The sequence below is a fragment of the Balaenoptera borealis genome (assembly GCF_965194805.1).
Source record: "Balaenoptera borealis genome assembly, chromosome: 20".
In the NCBI taxonomy this organism is placed as follows: Eukaryota; Metazoa; Chordata; class Mammalia; order Artiodactyla; family Balaenopteridae; genus Balaenoptera; species Balaenoptera borealis.
In genome coordinates this window covers 19,188,293-19,207,711 of record NC_138879.1, presented here as the reverse complement: position 1 = coordinate 19,207,711, position 19,419 = coordinate 19,188,293, and the positions used below count along the sequence as shown (strand labels likewise).

General features: G+C 58.7%; 1 protein-coding gene and 1 long non-coding RNA gene across 5 annotated transcripts in view; one reads left to right on the top strand and one right to left on the bottom strand.

Annotated features, from left to right (window-relative positions):
* The window catches only part of RARA (retinoic acid receptor alpha), a 43,530-nt gene extending 28,493 nt beyond the window's left edge, over positions 1 to 15,037 (bottom strand). Inside the window, exon 1 of one of the 2 annotated variants that reach the window (XM_082371770.1) lies at positions 14,902 to 15,037. The gene's annotated coding sequence lies outside the window, so the exon portion shown is untranslated. Of the gene's footprint in view, positions 1 to 5,918; positions 6,800 to 14,901 lie in introns of those variants that run through there. The other variant, XM_082371769.1, reaches the window with a different exon arrangement.
* Positions 7,262 to 19,066, top strand: LOC309618286. Of its 3 annotated transcripts, XR_014238397.1 has the most exons (4): positions 7,262 to 14,571; positions 14,753 to 14,909; positions 17,347 to 17,482; positions 18,031 to 19,066. It is a non-coding gene; the product is annotated as an uncharacterized lncRNA (long non-coding RNA). The 3 variants fall into 3 exon arrangements; XR_014238396.1 differs by having other exon boundaries at positions 7,262 to 14,418; positions 17,347 to 19,066; XR_014238398.1 differs by having other exon boundaries at positions 17,347 to 19,066.
* The last annotated feature ends 353 nt before the right edge of the window (positions 19,067 to 19,419 follow it).

Sequence of the window (19,419 nt, the reverse complement as noted above, 5' to 3'; positions counted from 1 at the left end):
CCAGAGCCCCCTGGGAGATGTGCCCAGGGCCTCCGAAGCCCAGGGCGGCTGAGGGGCCCACCCAGAACCAGAGCTGAAGCCTCCCACCCAGTCTTCTCTTGGAGCAGAGAGCAGGTGAAAGGGCAGGGGGCAGCCCAGGCCTCAAGGAGAGGGAAGGGCCCACGGGGAAGGAAGAAAACAGGAAGAGGAAGAGATGAGGCTGCCGAGGCCACAGCCAGACCACAGGAGTGTGTGGACCACACAAAGGCAGTTCTGTCCGGGTCGGGGACCGAAGGGGCACAGACAAAAGGGGACAGCCCCCCAGCCTGGAAACCACCGTCCTCACAGCCAGCCTGGCACGGGGCTTTCCCCACCCCCACCTTGGCAGCTGCCCCCTCACCACTGTCTCCCCTCTCCGCAGTGCAGGAAGCATAACTCTCACAAGGGGCGGGGGCTGCCGAGCGCACAGAGCAGCAGGTATGTGCGCGGGTGCGCGGCTGCAACCCGCCTACCCCAACCCCTCAGCTCTGCCCCGGGCGGACAGACTGTCGGCACGACCCAGTGCTACCAGCCCCCTCCCAGCGTCCTTCCCTAGGGACCCCGGGCTGCAGGGAAGCCGGGAACGCCCGCCCCCGCCCCCGCCCCCCTCCCGCCTCAGGATATCCTTTTGGCTCTGACCCCAGACCGGGCCTGAGTCAGACCGTGCCCCGCCCCACACCCCCCATCCAGCGACCCCCAGGAACTTCCTACTCCCCACGCTCCACACCCACCTACTCAGGTGGGGCTAGAACTAGGGGGAATCTCTTCCCCTCTCCACCCCCAGCTGAACAGGGAAGCCCACCAGGGGGTGGGGCGGATGGTCACAAAGTCCCAGGACCAGCCCCTTAAAGCACAGGGCCTGCGGGGTCAGGACGAAGCGGGTGCAGGCTGTGTGTGGAGGGGAGAGGAGGCCCTGCGGACCACCACCTCCCCAGCCCCAAAACACACACAACTGGGGATCCTGCCCAGAGCCCCTCCCTACTCCAGCCTGGACCCCAAGAAACCACAGAAACTCCCTGGGGAAGGTAGTTTCCATGAGAACACAGGACAGGAGAAGGCTCCAAAGGGAAAGGGGACAGGGAGCGGAGGTTCCAAGAACGGGCATCTTTCTGGGACAGCGGGACCCAGGCTGGAGGGGACAGGGTCTGCACAATCAGTCAGATTCACAGTCAGCCACAGCCAAGCACAGCCAGACGTGGTCACAGTCTCCCCGACGCTCAGTCTGAGTAGGTGGCTGTGACTCCTTCCCACAGACACAAGTCTGGGGGGCCCTGGGGGATCTGGGGCATCGGAGACCACACACACTCAGCTTGAAACAGCCCCCTGGGCAGGACCCCCCCAACCCCCCCCTCAAACTGTGGGCCTAGGGGGAGGGGCAGCTCCCTCCCCACAAGAACCAGGGTAGTGCCCAAGGCGGCCATCTCCATGGCAACCAACAACAAACATCCCGGGAACCACAGAGGGACAGGAAGTGACAGCCACGTGACAGGAAGACAGTTTTTTTCAGTGGGGGGGGCGAGGAAGATTGTTAGCAGCCCCTGGGGAATCAGCTGTCCCCTAAGTTTCCCCCACTTGGAACTGGAGGGAAGGGGTCAGCTGGGAAGGTGGCCACACACACACCCCCGACCCCACTGCAGTGTGCGCGGTTGGTCGCAGGGCTGACGGGCCCTCCCTTCCCGCCTGCCACTCACGGTTCTCCCCGCTGGGTCCCCCTCCCTTCCACTTCCTGCCGTGACTGGAGATCAGAGAACTCCCCACCGCAGCTTCCCCTTCTCAAGTCTCGATTCCTGGCCTGAAGGTTTCACTGTGGGGCGAGGGACACAAGGAAGGAGGGCTGGGGACCTGCGGTAGGACCCAGGGGACAGAGGCTCTCCAGGGGAGGAGCCGGGAGGGAGCTACTCCAAGGTAGGTGTGTACACACAGGCACACATAGAGTGAGTGGGTCACGGTGACACACCACCGGGCGCAGTGACACACAGAGACTGCCTGACCTCAGGCAGCTCTGGGAGGAAGGGAGCAGGGCCATTGGATCCGCCCCGGCGCGCCCCACTCCAGCCCGGTTCCTGAGCCTCCGAGTTCAGTTCAGGCGTCTCCTGGCCTCCAGGCAGGCGAGGTCCCAACCGTGCCCAGCCCCCACCGCCTCTCCCCTGCCTTTCGTGCTGAGGAATCCCCCTCCCTGCTCCAAGGTGCTCGCCCAGACGAGGGCACCTTGGCCGGAGGCGGGGGGAATGGAACCTCCCGCCACCCCCCTCCCCTTCTCTGCAGATGTCCCAGACTATATTTAGCCCAAACCGGGCGGCTAGCCAGACCCAGACTCCCCACTGGCCCGGAGCTGAGCTCCCAGTTTTTATGCAATTAAAACATTAACAGAGAACCACCCCCATCCACACACCCCCATACCCCCCAGCCCAGCCAGAGCGGCAGAGCTCAGAAAACACAAGGGCAGCCCAGCCCTGCAGCCAGCAATGCGGCTGGCGGTCATCGGGCAAATAGCAATAAACTCATCCCCTTGCCCATCTCCCGGGCCCTAACCCCCACAGGCAGGATAGGGACATCACCCACGAGATCATGTTGACACTTGTGGGGGGGTGGGTAGGCTTTCCTTGTTCCAGGGCCGGAAGGGAAAGGCATATCCAGTGGGGGGGGGGGGTTGCCTAGTTGCAGAAATTCCACCTGTCATTTTGCAGCCCCCCTCCCTGGCCAGCTCCAGTTACAGGGCTGGGGCTTGGCAACAGGTGCTGGCCAGGCTGGCAGCAGTCTAATCCCCCACCCGCTCCCCAGGCTGACAGTGGTGCCTGAGGTCCAGGCAGGGGCCCTGGCCAGCAGGGTGCCGGGTAAAAGAAGGAGGCACTGCTGCCTGGTGGGGGGGGGCAGCCCAGGCCCCTTCTGTAAGACCTGGCCCCCTGGACTCTGTGATGTGTACTGGAGGGTCTGGGGAAGGCAGGGAAACCTTAGTTCCACCGCACCTATTTCATTTCCCCACGATGCCAGGCCGGGCGGGCTAGAGTGTGGGAGGTCTGTCTGCCTGCCTCTTCCTCCTCCTCCTCTCCAAATTCCAGGAACAGGCAAGGGAGGCTCCAGTTGCAGAGAGAGAGAGCAAGCAGGCGGTCCCAGCTGAGGGGGGGGGGCGGGGACTGGAGCGGGAGGCAAGATCCAGACGAAGCAAGAGACGCCCACGCCCAAGCCAGACAGGACAGACACACCGACACTGACACATTCTCCCACTCTGGGCCTGGTCCCCGAGTGCCGCCCACTCTGCAGGGACACCCAGACTTCCTCAGCCAATCCTGCCCATCCCCAGAACACTCCCTGGACACACACGGAGAGCCAGGCCTTCGCTCCCACCCCACATCCCCCCACAAACCCTGTGGGCTCCGTACAGCAGCCAGAGGGTGGAGAGGGGAACAGAGGGAGGAAAGACAGCAGGCGTCAGAGAGGACATGGAGCCAAAGCCCTGGGAACTGGGGTATCAGTTGCCACACTCCTTTCCCAAAACCCAGTAAGTCAAGACAACCCTGGCCATCTTGCCAGGAGCCCTGCCAGCTTCCCACACTCCCCAAACCACCACCACCACTAGAAAGGGTGTGGGGTGCTGGGCGAGTGGAGATTACCCCATTTACTCATCACAGGGATAGGATTACCCTCCCCAGATGCCCATCACCCCCAAACCCAGACAGAGCTCCTAAATGGACCCCACAGAGTCCCAAACACACCCACGCGTACAGCCTAGTCTGGGTCCTGGCACTGAGGTTTTATCTGGGGGCAGGCCCCACCCTGTCACATAGTTCTGAGGACAACCCATCTAAGACCCTCAAGTCTTAGCAAGGAGTGGCGCAGGGGTTGGGGGGGGAGGGGTTCCCAGAGGGCAGAGCCAGCTTCCAAGACCAAATGATTTAGGGGAAGGGGAGCTAATTAACTGGGGTCTGGGTCAGTACCCCCAAAACAGACCTTAAGGGCCACTCAGACAATGCCCTTTCCCCCCACAATAGACAGGGTGGCAGGAACCACGTCATGGTACATGTGGGTGACTATGCCCAGCAGGGCGGCATGGGGGTGATCAGGATGGGGCTGCCCGAAGCTAGCTTCCTGCCAGGCTGCCACATGGCTGGGAGTAGGAGGGGGACCAGAGAGATTTCCCAGAGTGGTAGCAGGGGCATTTAGGGTCAACCTGAAGGATGGGGATTTGGGGGCTATAAGAGGAGGTGGCCAGGATTAAGCGGTTCCAAGCCCAGGGTCTTCTCAGAACTGCCACTGCATCTGCACTGCCCTCATCAGTCTGGCGGGGAAAGTCCTGAGGTGACCGCCTCATGCACACTCATTCACACCCTCCAAATCCAAGATCCTCAGCTCCCAAGGGTCAACTCCAGTCTGACCCTAGTGACCGCTCTGTCTCAGGAATGACATGGTCCAGACTCCCAGGCAGAACTGATGTCCTAGCCCCTCCCACTGCACCAACACCTTTCATAGCCACAAACTCCCTGACTCCACAACTACCCCTCTTCTTCCTCCAGGTCCAAATACTCTTTCTCTTATTCCCTCCCCCAGACTCATCTCCACCCCTCACAGGGGAAGCCCCAAGGCTCCAAACCACCCCCCACTGCAACCTGGGGCTTCCCCAGCCCAGCCTCCCCATCAAGCACAAGCCCTGGAAGAGAGTTTGGGGCTTGAGCCCGTTTCCTAGCAAGACCTGGCAACCTTACTGAACCACTTCCCCAGAACCCTGCCCTATGACCACTGCAGCCAGGGAAGGGGATAAGAGACATCCCTGAATCTCCTAACCAGGAAACTGGAGGAGGAATGGCAGTTAGGAGCGGAAGTGAGGGTTGGGGGTAAGCAGCATCGGGTGGGGGAGTGGGGGAGTGTTCCTCTGAAAACACACACACACACACACACGTGCACTCATCTCGCAGGTAGAAGGCAATCTGGTTACAGAAGAGGGAGCTGGCACTAGTGGGGGCCAAGGGTACCCCTCCATGCCAGCACGTGGGCAACCTATCCAAGGTAGGATGAACGGTGGAAAAGCGTCTCCAAGACTGGGGGGCTCTTCTTATCTGATTTCCACCTGAGTTAGTCCCCATCCCCAGCCTAGCACACTGGAGGCCTGGCCTCCTTCTCACGGAGCCTGACAATAGGGCAATGCCCAGAGAGGAGAAGGGGCATTGCCAAGCAGATTTTCCAGCGCCCCCTCCCACATACACATCTGGCTAGCAGCTTCCCCGCCTTCTGGGTGGCACCAGGTCCCAGACACCCTCAGCAGAGCAAAGACGACCAATCTATTCCTTCCCCCCTACACCCCCAAAAGCTTCCATAACCCCATGGTGCCACCCGACCCAGAGACATCCCTCCCTGGCTGCACTGGCTCCCGTCCCCAATTCTGACGGCTCCCCGCGCTCCACGGGGGACACCAGCTGAATGGGCCCCGCCCCCCAACCGGCTGCCTCTGGTGGGGGTGGGCCCCCGGGCTGATTCTCCCCAAACCACAGGGCGGCTCAGATAACAGGAGGGAAAGAAGGAGGGGGCTAGTCCGTTGGGCATCCGATCTCTCCCCAAACAGGTTTGAAAGTCTTTTTGTTTTGCTTGTTTGTGAAGAGAAAAGTGAGAGAGAGCAGGAGTTCCCAGCGGCGGTTCTGCCACAGCTCGGTCGCCGGAGACACGCGCGGCAGACGGCCCCAGACGCCTCACGGCTTCGCGCGAAGACACGGGCGCAGACAGACGGACAGACGGGGCTCCCCCACCCTGAGCACGGTGGCGCGGGGTTGGGAAGCCCAGGAAACCCCAGGTTCCCGTCGGAACCCGCCCGGCACCGGGTCCCCGCCCACGGGTCCTCTCAGGAGCAGGCCAAGGGGCCGCGATGCCTGCGGGAGCCGGAGGCTCTCCAAATTCCCCGGGGGAGAGGTTACCTCGCAGCGGAGGGAAGCAATCCGTCCGGGTCGCCCGCGAGCACGGCGTCTGCCCTGACCCTGAGCCTTGGAGCCGCTCGGCGTCAGGGGTTGCCGGGGTCCAGGGAGAGGAGCGGTTTGGGGGGCCGCGGCTCAGGGGCGCGGGGCGAAAGCAGCGGCCATGGCGAGTCACGTGCGGAGGCTGAAACTTTACCCGGAGCCCCAGACCGGGGGGCGGAGGGTACCGAGCAGCGGGGAGGACCTCACCCTCGGGCCCGCCCCCGGCGGCCCTCCGACCAATCACCAACCAGGGGCGGGCCCACAGGATCACCGCCCCCCCCCCCTTCGCCTTAACAGACCCGGGAAAGGGCGAGTCTTAAAGGAGCCGCGCCTAGCAGAAGGCTGGACCGTGGGAATCTGGGAGAATCCCTCCCTCTGCCCCAAAAGGAGAGATTCAGAGCGAGAAGGGGGAGTTCTGCGCAAAGAATGGAAGGAGGGCTCGGTAGAGAAAGGACTGCAGTGTGCGGTATCACACTCCCTTCCCTCCAACGACACACCCACACTCACAGGGGCAAGGATCATACGCACACACCCCTCACACCTAAACCGGGGTTAGAGGGGCTGCGACGTAATATGGAAGCGAATACAGTGACTCCGGACCTATCTGTCAAGCCCCTGACTCCCATAATTATAATCCTCCTCCAGGAACCCCTTGAAAATGAGAGCTGTGTGACCTTGAGCAAGTCGCTTCCTCTCTCTAAATCCTAATTTTCTCACTGGCAAAAAGGAGTGCAAAAGCAGGTAGACCGCCCTCAAGTACACCTGCTCTCCTCGTCTCCCCCAAACACGTTTCCAGCTCAAGTGGGTCGGAGGAACTCTGGCCCAACACAACCCTTCAGCAAACCCCAGAACCCTCCCCCAGAAAGGACAGCGGCTCTTGTGATCTTCCAAGAGCCGAGTAGGGGGCGCCCAGGAGCACCCTTACATGCTACGGGACTCTCAGACCCAAGCTTCTTTCTCCTGGCCCAGGCTGGAGGAGCCAGGAAAGCTCGCATTCTTGTTCCAGCGGGGCAGGATCTGAATCACTCTCCCTCTGCAGAGACCCCAATCCCCAACACAGCCACAAGCCCCCTCCCAGCCTGCTGCTCCGTTTGGGAGGACCATCTCCCCACCTCTAGCAGTCCACTGGGGGAGAGAAAGAGGAATCAATAGGGAACACCCCCCTCCCCGTCCCCGGTCAGAGAAGTAGCCACAAGTGCCCCCACAGGACTTCCCACTGGAAGGGGAAGTGCCACACTCCCAGGCCTCCACCCCAGTGAGAAGACTCAGCCTGACCCGGCTGGCAGAGCTCTCAAACCCACCGGCCCGACGGCCCCCGCTTTATAGACGAGGAACCGCAGGCTGGGAGTGGACACGGGTTTAGTCCCCGATCACCCTGGCACCGGTTGCACAGCCGGGTCTAGGACCGAGGTATCTGATTGTCTCTCTCCAGCTTTGGGGCCCCAGCCTGGGTGAGGTAGGATAAGCAGGGTCGGCGGGACGCTGTGCCCTGAGGTCCGGCGGCACCGGGGAAGAGCGTCCGGGCAACGCTTCCCCAGGCCCCTTCCCGCCTGCTGGGCCTGGCCGTCTCCCGCTCCCGTCTGGATTTCCGTCCGCCGGTGCGAACCGCCCGCCCAGCCCCTCCCACCCTGTCCCGTCCAGATCCATCCGCAAACATGCGCTCAGCGGGCAGGAATGCGCCAATGGCTCCCAGATGTGGACGCCGACGCTTAACCCCTTCCCCCCCAGCTCCCCCCCCACAAAGGCATTCTAGCTTGAGTCCAGCCAGCAGCAGGGGGCGCCGCCCAGATGAGGGACCAGCCTGGGAGGGGACTTAGTGCCAGCCAACCCCCAAGCCCGCGCAGGCTCCTCCTGGCCTACATTCTACCAGTCTTCCTTCCCGCGGAGGCTAGAGGGGAAGGATCACAGACACAGAAATACAAGTGTGCACAAACACAGGTATACTGCCTCCCACGAAGGGTGGCCTTCATGTACACCTGCCAGCACAGAGGGTCAGATACACTGGCGTACACGGAGATGCAGGTGTGCAAATGCACACCCAGGACACGCATATATGCACACGCACGTGCACATTCAGAGCACACCTGTATGCACATATGTATGCACATGTATGCACACAGAACAAGCACATACAAGACAGGCATCTGTGCGTGCACAAGGTCATGAAGCAGAGGGTGCGGCACACTCCTGGACAGAGCAGTAGATCCACAGGCAGATGAGGGAAGAAATTCATGCACCCACAAACCTGCTCCCCACAGGGGGCAGTCACTCACGCACAGAAGATCGGCACCCAAGTATACAAGCACACTGCACGCCTTTAGGGCACTCCCTCCCTGCCCAGCTGAACTGCAGCTGTGCTGGGCCCACTCCAGTGTCCCCAGCCCCCACCCTCCAGGGACCCTCATGCAGGAGGGAGAAGGAGGCAGCAGGAGACTGGCAGAGGGAGAAAAGCCACAGTCCCAGGTGCTCCTCACTCCTTAAAAAAGACACTCCTTCTTGGGGCCTACCCTTCCCCTGCTGCAGGCAGAAGGAGATGGGCTGGGGGTGGCGCCTGAGCAGCCGGCTTCCTGAGACAGGGATCCCTCTTCCCACTAGAGGAAATCTGAGAGCCCTGATAGGTGCAGGGCCGGTGACAGCCCTCCACACAGACAAAGGAGATACAAAACAGCTGTGAAACACCCCGGGAGAGCCCACACTTCCCCCAAAACAAGGCCTCCCTTTCATGGCCTGTGGGGAACTCCTGAAGAATAGCATCATTGGTAATGGGAACAGAGGATGGGAAACTTTGACCATCTGGATGCAGGTGGGGTGGAGTTGTCTGCTGGAACCCGAACCGACCCCAACAGACTCCTGTCCCCCTCCCCAGCCACCCAGCTCATTCCCAAAGCCCCCTCATGGCTCCGCACATCTGATTCTTACAGTCCTGGAGGGTCATCTAGGGCAGGGCTCCTGCTTCCATTGTACAGATGAGGACATTGAGGCTCCACCAGGGAACTGCCTTGCTCAAGGTCATACAGCTTGTCAATGGCAGACCTAAGATTCAAACCCACAATCCCCTCCTCACACGCCCTCCCATTTACTCTGAACGAAATACATTTCCGCGCAGTACCCTGCTCCCTCTTCCTTTACCCTCTCAGCAGAGCATATGGAAGAAACACCAGCCTTGCCTGGCTCTGCAGAGTTGTGGGTGGGGCCAGGACATGCCAGAGAGAGATCAGAGAAGATGCTGGGGGCTACACACATAGCCCCCAACCCCACCCCCAAGCGCGATGCCCACCTGCCCAGCAGGCATGGCCAGTGACTCAGCTGCATCCGGGGGAGATGCCAGGGCAGTGACTCACCTACCGAGAAGAGCTGAGCCTGGCACCTTGCCAGCCCCAGGACAGAAGTGACTTAGTCACCGAGACTGTGATACCCAGAAGGCACAGCCCAGGGATTGGGGACAGGGGCAGACTGTGTCCTCCATGGTTATATGCATTACAAGCATCCTGGGGCAAGCCATGGCTTTACCCGCCCCTGCCCCCTCCCCACTGCTCACCCCCACCACGCCAGGCCCTGCTCCAGTGCAGACAAGTTTTGTGAGACCCCCTGGGCTGCCCTGCCTCTCCCCTGAAGCCTGCCCCTTGCCCATCACTCACCACCCACTCTCCCAGCCCCGCCTCCGCCTGCCACCCAAGTTGTACCCAGGCTGTGAGTCTCCTTTAACATGTCTTGGCAACACCTCCTGCCGCCACAGCCCCTCTCACCACCACCCGCCCCCCCCAAATACACACATGCACTCATACACACTTCTGCCAGCCCTGCTTCTGCCAGCAGCTGCTGAAGTTGTTCAGCAGGAGGGGAATCGGGAGGGTGGGGTGCAGGGATCGAGTTACCAGAGGCTGATGGGGTGGGCTGCCACCCAATCCCTTCCCCAGCTCGTCCTCCTCCCTGGGCACAGCCTGCCTCACCCACCTGCTCCCCTCCCACCTCTGGCTGGCAGTGGACTCCACCCAAGCTAGAAAACAATAAATGTTCAAGGGTATTTGTCATGCTAAGACCAGCCCAGTATATGAGAGAGAGGGAGAGAGAGAGAATGAGAGAGAAGACAGCGATGGACAGAAAGAATAATTCCCGTGCTCGGTGCCCAGGCTACAACCACTAGATGTGTGTATCTCTGCGTATGTTGAGCCAGAAGTAGACTAACTCCCCAAGTCCTGGGAGAGTTGATGGGGCCCAAGAGGAGCCGACCGGCTGAACAACCTCAATCCATTTGCACTATTGATTTCTCATACACTGCAGCCGGCTTGATTGGGGGGGGGGATGATAAATAAGCCCCCCAGAGACATAGAAACTGAGCAAAGAGGGGGGAGGGGCCCCTGCGCCCAATCTGTGGCCCACTGAGACCGGCTTGCTGAGGAGGAGGTGGGTGGCAGGGAATAGGAGCCATGGAGTGGCAGGAGGGAGGGTGGGGAGTGGAAGTTGGATTCAAGCCTGTCTGGGACACCTCCTTCCAGCAGGATCTGAAGCTGATTCAAAGAAAGAAGGTGGGGGACAGGAGCACCATCTTTGGCTACACAGGCAGGGCTCTGAACAACTCGAGAGAGAGGGTGCCATTCATACCCTGGTCTATGGAATGGCGCCCCCTGCAGCTGTGCAACGTGGTGGCCCTGGGGATGAGGCTGAATTCTGAGGAACCATGTTTCTGCACTGAACTCTCTTCCCCTACACCTCCAACCAGCTGCCTCTGCCTCAAGGCCTCAGAAGGGCTCACTTCTGACTGCGATTAGAAGCCAATAGCAATCTCCCCGCTCCTACTCCCTTCCTTTGTTGAGGGCGATTGGCAAACAACCACCTTGACCTAGGCACGGCAGGATGGGCGCTCACAAAAGACTCTGGAGAGTCTGGAAAGCTGCATCCTAGAAAGCTGGTCTGTCCCTAACTCATCCTAGGACTGTAGGCACAACCCCCAGCCCTCTCTGGGTCTCTAAAACGGAGTTAGACCGAGATGCCCCTTCTCAAAGGGGTCTCCAAGCTCCCGGCTCGCCAGCCTGTGAGACTTTTGGAACCTGCCCAGCACCTTGATTCACATCAGTGGCCACAGGCCACCTAAACAAACCCCAGCCCTGACCTCCTTCCAGCCTGGACACAGACTCTCTCCGCATGGTGGAGACTTATGAACACACCCAGCTGGGGTTTACCGGAGACCCTGTGTAAACAAGCAGAGAGGGAAACCAACCAGGAACCCAGCCCTTGCTGCAGGAGGGGAGAGACCATGACAAGAGAAAAACAAACAGTGCGAGGGGCCTGGGCTGGGATTCCAATGCAGCCAACGACCGACCGGTTGAAGGTCCTAGGGCAAGTCACATGCCCTCAGTCTCGCCCTCTGTAAGGGGGAGGGATGGTCCAGGCGCCTCTAAAGCCCCTTCTGGTTCGGAGTCTATTTGGACAGAGAGAGCCCTAAGGAGTCCCCAGGACTCCCTGGCCCAGTCCAGCCCATCTACCAGGTCAGGACCCTCTCCCCCTCTCAAGGTCCTACCCCTGCCCGCCACGCATCCTTGCTCCGTCGGCTGCCCCTCTGGCCCTGCCTCACTCCACCCGCCTGCTTACCCTCACCTTGGCCAGCCCCTCTGCCTGCCCCGTGCTTTTCTGCACGTCCCTCCTGCCAGGGGACAGACCAACTAAAAATAGTCCCTGCAGCCTTTCTCGCCCACAGCTGCCCAAAGAGCAGGAAATGAGGGGGCAGGGAGGCCCATGTCCTGCTCTCCCCCACAAACTCCCAGCCCCAAATCAGGTCCAGCCCTCCAGCCTGGGGCTAGTGCCAACTTGGCCATCTCGGGGGCATCCCACACCCCTTCTCTAGGGGGAGGCCTGCCCAGAAGTGCCTACAATCAGAGAGCTGTCCTTACCCCGCGGGAGGAGGAGGGAGGAGGCCAGCGGTCTAGAGGGAAACCTTCCCAATTTCTGACAAATCAGTGCCAACCACATTGTGGGCACCGAGAGGGCAGGGCCTGGCTCCACTGACTGGTCTTTTGAGGGCAGAGGGAATTGGTGTGGGGAAGTTTGTGCTGGTTTTCTTCATCCTGGCCCAGCTGGAAGGAAGACAAAATAGTGCCCCAGCCTCAATTACGCTAATCCCCTGCTCCCCCAAACATGTGGGTGCAGACAGAGGGGTTTCGGTAGCCCCCCCCCCCCCAGATACCATGGGAAAAAAGCTCAAGAGGCTCGATCTTGGCTCCCACACGTAAAGATGGAAGCCTGGAGGCAAGAAGAGGCCATGCCTGCCAGGCTGGGTAGATGCTGCCCTGAAGCTGAGTCAGAGGTTAGGAGGGAGGAGCCGGGGTGCTGGGGCACCAGGGGCTCCAGTGCCCCCACCCCTAACCCACCTGGGATTTCTGACACCTCCCAGCCCTGGGAGAAGGCCCTCCCCACGCAGGAGGAAGGAAACCAGCTTAGCGATTCTCTGGAGGCCTGCAGAGCAGCCCTGCACCATGAGGCAGGCGGGAAACCCAGGAGTCCTGGCGCCCGGCCCAGAGAGTGAATGAGAGAAATACCTTGGAGTGGAGGAAACAGCCCAGAGTGAGGCAGACACATGGTGCCCCAGCAGCTCCCAGATGTGACCCTTCAGGAGGAACTGGCCAGAGGGGCTGGATGGGGCAGGCGAACACATTTCTGAACAAGAAGAGAGAAGAAAGCAGAGCCCTGGGGATGGGGAGGGGGCCGGGCCAGCCGGTCTCTCACCTACTCTCCTCTCCTCCTGGTCAGAGTGCGAAATGCTGAGGTTAAGGGCACTAAATATCAAAGAGGTCCTGGGGTCCTAGGTGTGTTCTCCACTTCCCTTGTCTCCAGACCCCAGCCTGTTCGTTCCTGAGCTTCCCCTGGCACCCCTTCCCTGGGGCCAAGCCAAGCCAGGAGTCAGCAGGCCCAAGGTGGTGCCTAGGAGGCCTGGGCAGTGCCAGGGGCAGCCCTCATCCCATCCTCCCACTGGCTTCCCTCCTGCCTGCTCTCAGCCGCCACACATATCTCAGCTGTCGAATCCGATTAGGGCTCCTGCCCAGTGAGCCGGACAAGGAGGCCACTGGGCAGGGGAGAGACAGGGACAAGGACGCTGAGCAGGGATGACAGGAGGAAGGTGGAGACGGGGCTCAGGGGAGAAGGTGTGGAGCCCCAGAGGACGAGAGCTGGTGGCCGGCTACAACCTACGTTAGGGGAATTCTGCAGCCCCTGGGGCAAAAGCCTGTCTGGTTCCTCCATCCCCCAGATGGGCAAGGATGGGGAAAGGGAACTGAAGGCGGAGAGATGACCTAGATTAGAAAGAGAATCCCATCCTAGAAACCACCCCCCCCCCGCCCCCGCCATTACTACCATTTGCACTGGGCTGTAGGATACACTGCTTTATGAGGTCTTTATGGCCGTATCTCTATTAGGCAAGCGGGTCTTGTTACTAATAGCCATTTTTATAAATGGAGAAACCAGAGGCTTAGAGAGCTGTATAAACGCACATGGTTAAAAGAGCGAGCTGCGTCTCTCATTCAGGCCTGATTCTCAGTCCACTGCTCACACTCAGAATTTACTTCCCTTCCTGGGTCAAGAGCAGAATGAAGTCACGCCATTATCCAAGTTTTCCTCTAAAACCAACCCTTCGGGCATCTGGGGAGTCATGGAGGGATACAGAACACACCCCACACCAGACAGAGTTACCAGATAGGGATGTGCCACTCACCTACCGCACAGAGAGCTAGAGGGGTTCCCTCAAAATGTGACCCGTCTCTTCCATTGCTCCCCACCCCAGTCTGCTACGCCCAGAGGCAACACCCACACTTACAAACACGGTTACCCCGACAAGCCATACACCCCTCCTGCAAACCCACCAAGCCAGAATGAGATGCCCTAGATCTTCAGAGAACAAGGCCTGTCAGCCCCCAATGAGAGGGACAAACAAGTCACTGTAAACAGTAGGTATCATCCAACCCTCTCCCAGAGAGCCTGCAGGAGGGCAGAAGCTTTGGGGTAACACCAGGAGCCTGAGCTCTGAAAGCCAAGGAGCCCAGGGAGCTGGCATGGCTGGGCGGCCTCCCTGATCTGGTCCACACCCCCTTCCCCAGCCATCTGGGCTGAGTTTGTTCTGGCCTGGGCCACGCTCTGGGATGTCTCAACGCACCCAGCCACCTCCATCCTAAGATTATAGATCTTACAACCATATGGTACACACACACACACACACACACACACACACACACACACACACACACACGGTGCGGGGGGGGGGGTGCTTTTCATAGGGGTTGAGGTGTTGGCAGAGATGGGAAAGACAGCTCTTTAACCTGAAAGAAGTTTCCCCAGAGAAAAAGGTCACACACACACACACACACACACACACACACACACACACAGAATTGTTCACAACCTCCACTACCCTCCAGCAAAGCCTTTGGCCACTCAAATGTGCAATGAGCCTGGAAGGAGGCACTGGTTCTACAAGGTGAGTAGGGAGTGGGGGGCAAAGTCCTGAGCTCTTAGGGCTGGGGGTGGGCAGAGAGGAAGCAAGAGAGAAATCTCCCAGGGAGTCTCGGGTCCCCGTCCGGCTCCCTGTCCGGCTCTCTGTTACCCCAGCTCTGCCAATTCTCCCCTCGAGGTGAGGTGGGGGAAGGGGGAATTAGGCAATACTGCAAAGGAGGGTGCAGGGGCTGGGGCCTGGGCAGACCTTCCCTCACTTGCCATTCTTAGCTAGAGAACGGGAATGCCTCGAGGGGCGTGCAGCAAGGGCGCCGGAGGGCGCAGGGGCTCTGAGCTTCCAGACACCCTTCTGTTCCCAGGCTCCCACCTCCCTGCACTACAGCGAGCCGTGGGGGAGGAGGCATGGGGAAAGCCTGAACTGCCGAGAGGGAAAAGACCAGATCAGAAGCGGAGAAGCCAGGCGGAAGGCGGCCGACGGAGAATTGGGAAGGGGTGTGCGTGGTCCTACCTGCTCAGGTGCGTGCCGGCGGGGGGCGATGGGGTTCCCAGGAGAACTGGGGAAGCCCTCTCAGCTCGATTCAGGATTCCCCCCTGCTTCTGGGTTAGGCTGCTGCAAGAGGCGCGGGTTCCCGTTGGGTCCTAAAGCCCACTCTCCAACCAGGAGGCTCTCCCCACCCTCTCCCACCGTCCCTGACTGGGTCAGCGGATGCAGAGCTGAACTGATGGGGCAGAAAGAACTCACTGGAGAAAGACGAGGTCTGAGTCATGGGCTGGGACAGCAAGAGTCCCCAGTGTCAAATACACAGCACATGGCTGATTTTAGCTGAGGATATTATGGGACAGGAGAAGACATTTCTTCTGCCTGCCCTGACCAGATGAATTTGGGCTTTGGGACTGAAGCTGGGGTTAAGATCGCTTTCCTAATCACTCCCAAGTAGCTTGGCTATTGAGAATTTGGGGAAGGGGGCGTTCATTTTGGACGGGAGTTCACTTCGACCCTCCCCCTCCTAGACAGAGCACAGTCTCCCCATCTCTCCCCCACTATTCCTAACTGCCTAGAAGGCCACGTCAAGGGGGAAAAAAAAGTCCTGATTTCCAGCAAGTAAAAAGAGCAGTATGACTTGGACAGCAGTTGGAAACTGGCAGTTTTATATCCTTAGATCTGGGAGTGTGTGCAGATACACGGAGCCAGGTGAGAGTATAAGCAGGTGGGGCTGGGGGACTTTGGGTTACAACCAGTAGCAGAAATGGCAATTGTCAGTGAACGAAGGGGATGCAGAACCTAGGGGTCAACTCGGGCCCCTACCCAGCCCTTAATAGGATCCTGAGACTTTACTAGAATGAATACGTAAAAGAAAGAATATTTTCCCAGGTACGACTTAGGATAAATATGGGGGGGCAGAGGGCCTCTTATGCACAATTAGATCAACTTCAAGGTTACAGACCCCGTTTAGGGTAGCCCACCTTCTCCAAAGGGAGAACTCACGGTTGGTGGGCCAGGTGGGCCAGGTGGGCCAGGGAAAGGTGGATGGGAAGGCTGCAGAGGGCTGGGGGGAGAACGTTTTGCAAGGAGAGTTGCACATGTCCCCAGCAGCAGGGCAGGGAAAATGTCACGGGGTGAAGGGCCAGGGGAAGTCAGGGACAGAGTCAAGGGAAGGGAGAGGGCATGGCCTCTTCCTAGAAGGGGAGAGGGCGGCAGCTCTGCCTCCACCTCTTCATCTGTCTGGCAGGAACTGGGGAAAGGAGCTGGACGGGAAGTTTGGAGGGCCCCGGGGTGGAGTCCATGGGGTGAGCTCAGGTCAAGCCTTTCACCCTAATCTGCCTCAGTTCTCTCCCAGCTGTTAAACAGGGCTCTCGGTTCTTCCCAGGCAGTTAATGAGTGTTTACAGAAGAGCCTGGAGATATTCAAATCTCAGCTGGGCCACCACTACAGTTATAAAGCTCAATAAGGGCTGAGTGTCATTTGGGGAGGGGAGGAGTAGAGGAAGAGGGAAACAGACTACTCTCTTACAACCTAAGGATAAAGCCACGCTCACAGAGCAGCGCAAGCCTCAGCTGCCACAGGATATCCTCGTACCCAGGGATGGAGGTCACACACCTCCATCCCTCCAACCACCACCAAAGGCTGGCCTGCAGCTAACTGTGGGCAGAACCCAGGCTACAGCTGGTCTTCATTAACTCCAGCTTTTTTCACCCCCCCCCCCACCGCCCCGTACTGTGAACCCACAGCTTCAACAGGCCCAGGCTGGAGGGGCTGCCCTAGCCCGACCTTGCAGCTGACTCTGGGGTGGGGGGGGCACCGCACCAAAGGCCAAGCTACCAGCTGAAAATAAGGTTGAAGCAAGACTCCCTTTTTGCCACTGGGAGCGAGCAGGGAGGAAAGAAAGGAGTGTGGGGCTGAGAGGGTGGAGGTGGGGGAATTTAGGGCAAGCAGCAGGCAGTGAAGTCAGCGGGATCGGGGCCCGGAAACCCCTACACCCTGGGGCCAAGTCCTACTCTGGCTTCGCCTTCAGCGCCTTCAGCTTGAGTCTTGGCGGGGCCCCAAACTAGGGAAGGCCCCGACTGCCCCTTCCCGCCTCCCTCCCCCCACCCTTATTAAATACACATTTTATCTCTCAGCATCTTCATTATCTTAACTGAAGGAGACAAGCAGTGGATGGCGGCAGCAGAGAGCGCGGGGGGTGGGTGGGTGTGGGGAGCAGGCGCACCCTTGTTACAAAGTGCTGATCTAGCTCTTTCAGGCAGTGTGGGAAACAGAGGAGGGATCAAAGGGAGCCAGGCTGATTCAGAACTCAATTAGAGCTTTTTAAAAAAAGAGCCAGCTCTCTCCTTTCGCCAGTCTTCAGACAGCCTTCACCCAGGCCCCTTGCACCCAATTAGCTTCTCCTGCCAGCGCCTTGGGCTGGGGTTGAAATCAAGCGGAGGCCAGAGGGCAAGCCTTCTTCTCCTACAGAACCACCTCTTCTGGGAGACGGAGACCTGCTGCTGTTCGTAGCTTAAGACAGAAATGTCTTCGAGGGCACCTGATCTTTTTGGGAGGAACCGGAGGTCACATCTTTCCCCAGAAGTTAAAAAGTGGGACATCAGAGGTGGGTTCCTCCCTCATCCCTTGCCAACTAGAGGCACAGCTTCTGGCCCATCTCTAGGGACATTAGGGAGCCTCCAGACAGGCACCCCCTCTTCCCAGCCTGTACGTGGACTCTCTCCCCAAAGCCAAGGCTTCCTGGGAGCAACATGGAAGTTGCCTCAAGCAAAGTACCACATCAGAGGGAGCCACTGGAACGCATCTGTGAGGCCGATAAATGCTGTGCTGACACACGTTGTAGGATGGAGCACCCCTTTCACAACAGCCTGCTCCACCTCGGTGCAAAAGCTCGAGCAATGTCTGCCTCCAGATTAGAACTGTCCCCGAGATGGAGGGCGAGGCAGCATCTTACTTGGTCATGTATCTGTTCCCTCAACAAGTTTATTGAATACCTCCCAGGTCTCAGGCACTGTACGAAGTGCTGGGGACAGATACAAATGTAAATAAAATCTCCATCTCGGCTCTCTCTTTTGGTCTCCCTCAGTAGTCAAGGTAACCTCTCCACAGGTATTTTTTAAAAGCCCCAAGTCGTATCTCTTTCCTCCTTCCCAGGTCTTATTGCTGCATCTTAAAAGGACACTGAATAAAGGCAGGGAGCAACGAAGGGGAAGGAAGAGAGAGCTCTGCCGGCGTTCCGAATCTCTGGATGGCTTGGACCTCACACTCTCTTGCCAGTCATCCAGCCACAGGCAGGTCTTCACTGAGCCAGAAATGTCAGTTGCAGCTCTGGGGTTGAAACTCACACCAACTTTATTGTGTCTGCGTGCGTTCCATGGCAATACCCACCAACACTCTATGGAAGCTTCACCTGCTGCTGTGAAGAAAAATAAACCAACCAGGATACAGACACACAGCCCACCGCCTTCAAGAGGAAGAATGTAGCTCAGCATCTCTGCCACTACTCCCTGCGAAACAGCCTATGCTCCTGGCAAAAAACAAGTAACCACGGGCTCAGCCCAGCCCCTTAAAAATCCCACCAGAGCTGTCAGCTTCAGTGAGAAAAAGGACTTTCTTCCCCCTCTCAGTCCGCTCCAGCTGTCTGAATCACACTGAAGACCTCGCTGACAAACATGCATCAGGTGTTGCTCCCACAAGGGCAGCGGAAGCCAAGCAGGGACTCTAAGGCAGCTTCACGCGTCATTGACAGAACCAACCCTGTTCCGATTGCTGAAGTCTTAAGAGCATCAATGACCTAGAAATTGACAGTGTGGGGAGAATGGAAGGAAAGGAAACTAACAAACCAGTACACAGAAAACCTGATTTCCAAATACCAGGGGAAAGGAAGAGAAAGGAGGTAGAGGGGAAAGAAATTTGGCCCCTTTGAATCTGCAAAGGCGATCTTGGCTCAGAGCCATGGAGGATGCATAGCCGCCCCACTGCGAGGCAAACCACGTTCCTGACTCCAGCCCTGCAGTTAAGAGGAAGGCGCCAAGCCTCCAACACAACGAGGTGGGGAGGCTGCTCCTTTTTGGGCAGGATCCTACTGTGGACACAGAACAGACAGCAGCTGCCCACAGTGTGGAAACAAACTGTAAAGCAGTCACGTCTCTTAAGGCTGCAGCATCCAATAAAATGTAATTTAAATCAAGCCTCGCATCTGTTCTCAATCCCATTCAGTCTCTGCTTTCCATCAGCCTTCGGACAATCTCTGCAATTATGCTGGTTAACCCTTATAGCCCCAGATACTTTACAAGCTTCTAGGTATAGAACTGTGTCCTCCCCTCACAAATTGCTCTCAGAGGGAATGAATGCTCTAGTAAAGGAGTGTGACGGTGAGACAGTCAGACTCCTGTCTTATAGACTATGCGCTGCTACACACACCGGTGGGTAGTGTTCATTTCAGAGGGCTCTGTGTGCCCTTCTATCCCATACCACCTGCTGTAGCCCAGATCGCATTGCAAGGATACAGTGGGCAGCATGAACGAAACAGTGGCCAACAGA